We start from the raw sequence: 3,373 nt of genomic DNA, 5'->3' as shown, positions 1-3,373 counted from the left end.
TTTAGTTCATAGAACCAAATACGATCACCTATGCAATGTAAAATATTTTTAAACTAAACTATAGACATATACTGGATCGAAAAATCTCAACCATGCATTAGATCAAGATGTATATAAAATGTACCTGCCCACAACTTGTTTCAAGACTTCCTTATGATATGTTACTTTATTACAACCTTTTGGTGGATCATCTTTCAAGAAAATTTGCCACTGCATTAGAGAAAAAGAGGAAAAATAGATACTAAAGATCATTATCATTATATTACTAAAAGAACACCCTTAAACAGCTGAGGTGGCAGCATAAGGATCAAGAAAAGTGAGTTTGGAACCCTCTCATTAACTTGGACAAAATTGTCCATAAAATCAAGCAACTTAAATATTTGGTAGAAAATAGAGGGGCAAAATAGTACTCCGTATTATTTCCTTTTCATCCCAATACCCAAGTTACTGCAATGATGTCTGCTACACTTATACCAAGTCCAATTTCCGAAGAAGGAGCGTGCTTCATAAAAGAGTCTCTAGAACTTCTAACCACACACTCTCACCATTATTATCTCAGGATTCTCATTAAATCAATTCTCTAATCAAAATAAAATTTCAATTCACAATAATCTCTAACTTTTAGACATTCAGCAACTCTAAAAAAACTCATATTGTAAAGGAAGAAACTGAAAAAATTCAGAAAGTATTTGTTGAGGAGAAAGAAAACCCATGTAAAATGGAGATTGAACAAGACACAACGATTGAAAACCATCAATGGAGGAACTTGGATCCTGCTTTATCTATTCAAAGCCAAAAAATCAAAGCTCAAAAGTAAGTATTGAACTATTGATGATTCATTCTTATTTTTGTTTTTTTAATGCTTTATAATTGATATTAGAAATGGTTTGTTGGTTAATTACATTTTTGGTGTTAGATTGTTGGAACTATGATACGACTTTAATCAAGCCATGATTTGTTCTTATTTTAAGTCTTCAAGTTCAACTATAGACGTCCACCTGTTGTTGGAACATGAAAGCCGCTAAAGCAAGCCCTCCCTATCTGTTTGGTAATTTCATGACGCCCTTCTCTACATTCTTATTATGATTTTGGTTATTCAGTGTCTCAAAATAATGCTTTGAGTTTTACATCATGTGGCAAAGCTGTGTGGTGATGCATTATATGAGTAGATAGACGTGCAATTATGACCCTCTAATGAAATCGATTTTGTATCGAGTAAAATTGTATATAAATATATATATTTATATTCATGATTTAGTTTGATGGGTTTAAATTTGGATCTAAAATTGTTGGGGATAAGTTTTTCAGCATCTGATCAGACTAAGATTTGTCTAAGTTATACCGAGATTTAAATTGATTTCATTGAGTTTCCACTCCTTTATCGTCTTGGATATTCCAACTTTTTTCTTTGTGCACTATTATGTTTTGGGTCTTTCTTTATAAAGATTGTTAATTTTGTTTTTGTTTTTTAGCATAATATCGCTCACATGCCAATTCCAATAGTTTGAACATTTAGCTTGACTATACGGAAAGTTGCTCATTGTTACAATTTCAAAGTTTTATTGAGTCATTGAGTGCTGAGCGATTTGTAACTCCGTATTAAATTAATATCTTATGAGAATTTTTTAGTTCACTCTTTTTGAGTTGAAATTCCAAAAGGAAATGGTTTCATGATATTAGGAAGGCAATAGTTTGTCTCTCGATCACTAGATTGATTTTTATAATTCTCGTGTAAATTCTCAACTGACAATTAGAGTAAATAATTTCGTATATACTAAAAATGAGTGAGTGAAAAATCTGTGTTCCTATGAGAAAAGCTTATGGGCCTTTATGATGTCGGATTTGTCTATGTATTCCTTTAAGAATATCAATGTTCCTATGAAAAAAATGTGCATACATATTTACATTTATTCATATAAGGAATTTGAAGCGTATTTTATTTTAATTTATTTAATCTTCGATAAACAACTCTTTGATATGAATATCAAGCATGTTTGACGATGCATTTGTTGCTACGAGCCTAAGATAGTCCATCCACTTTAGTACCTTCTAGGACTAGGAACATTATGTACGGCCAAGTTCACAAATGTTTACACCATGCTGATCGCTTACTAGAATTGGAGTGTAGTTAAATATTTGTAGTCGGTCATCTTATGCAAGTTGTAATTATTTTTTGTGTGATGGCACAAAAGTTTCATGTTTACTTACACCTTTACAGTGTCGGATGCCAATCCATGGAGGGACACTTCAAAACCAGTGTATGTCCTCACCCAAAAGGAAAATCAACTATGCACTATGAAAATTCGGATGAATCACAGGTTATATCGAATCTTTTTCCTCGGTAATTTTTAGATCCCTCAGATTTCATGTTAGTTTCTATGCTAATGTTTGGACTTCTTCTTACAGTGAAGTTAAAAGGAGTTTGGGTTGTTGTCTTTGAAGGGACGAAACCGAAGTTCGGACTTTGGAGATCAGCCTAAGCAATCTCGAAGTAGCAAAAGTTTCAAATGGTTATCGAGGATGTGAGGGAGGGAATACTTGTGAGTGATTGGATGCTTGATCCCTCTTATTCATTTAGACGTAAACTCATATGAGACCGATGTTGCATACAATCGACATTATTTCGCGTCATTTACCTCTTTTAATAAATGAGTTAATGACTTGATTGTACGCATAGAACGCTATGTCAAAGAAAGCAAATGAAGAATGTTCATAATAGAATCATTACATTCTATCTCTTATAGGAGTGAAGTGTGATTATGAAGCCGATGAATAGGATCTTGCCTATTTCACAATCAGTAGCGGATCCGCTAAAACATTCGTTTTTCATTTGTGTATTTTCCAATTTGGTGCTGAATTTTTTTTAACCAGTATAATTCTTATGTAATAAAGATTTGCAAACTTTTAAAAATATGAGATAAACTACTTTTTACGGGTATCTCACCACTTACAATATCATTTCTTTAGGTTTAAATGTTTGAATTTTTATGGTATGATTGATTTCTGTATGGATCAGATATTTGAAGATCAATATGATACTGTGAGATATTGTGATATACTACGGGGTGGGGTCAAGGATGTGAAGGCTTTGCTGAATTTGAAGCATCATATGTAAGAACACAACTTCCAGTATCTCTCTTTATTTCAGTCTTTAGTGGGTTAATGGGTATATAGTTGTCCTTTAGGTAACGTGCTTGGCTCATATTCAATATTGATATGAGAGTCTCCTGCTCATTTTTGTAGTTCACGATGGTAAATCAAATCGGTGAAGTACTCCATCAATGTGCAAGTTTTTGATCTTTGTCGAAACTCAAGAGCCTTGGGCGATCTTTTCCATGAGAGGCGGGATGCCACCTCAACCCGACAACCTTCA

General features: G+C 33.2%; 1 long non-coding RNA gene across 1 annotated transcript; it reads left to right on the top strand.

Moving 5' to 3' along the window:
- The first annotated feature begins 488 nt into the window (after positions 1-488).
- On the top strand, positions 489-2,771 carry LOC141639648 (uncharacterized). Its single transcript, XR_012542616.1, has 3 exons — positions 489-813; positions 2,219-2,318; positions 2,407-2,771. It is a non-coding gene; the product is annotated as an uncharacterized LOC141639648 (long non-coding RNA).
- The last annotated feature ends 602 nt before the right edge of the window (positions 2,772-3,373 follow it).

The sequence above is a fragment of the Silene latifolia genome, unplaced genomic scaffold (genome assembly GCF_048544455.1).
Source record: "Silene latifolia isolate original U9 population unplaced genomic scaffold, ASM4854445v1 scaffold_504, whole genome shotgun sequence".
Lineage (NCBI taxonomy): Eukaryota > Viridiplantae > Streptophyta > Magnoliopsida > Caryophyllales > Caryophyllaceae > Silene > Silene latifolia.
This window is presented reverse-complemented; position numbering and strand designations above follow the sequence as displayed.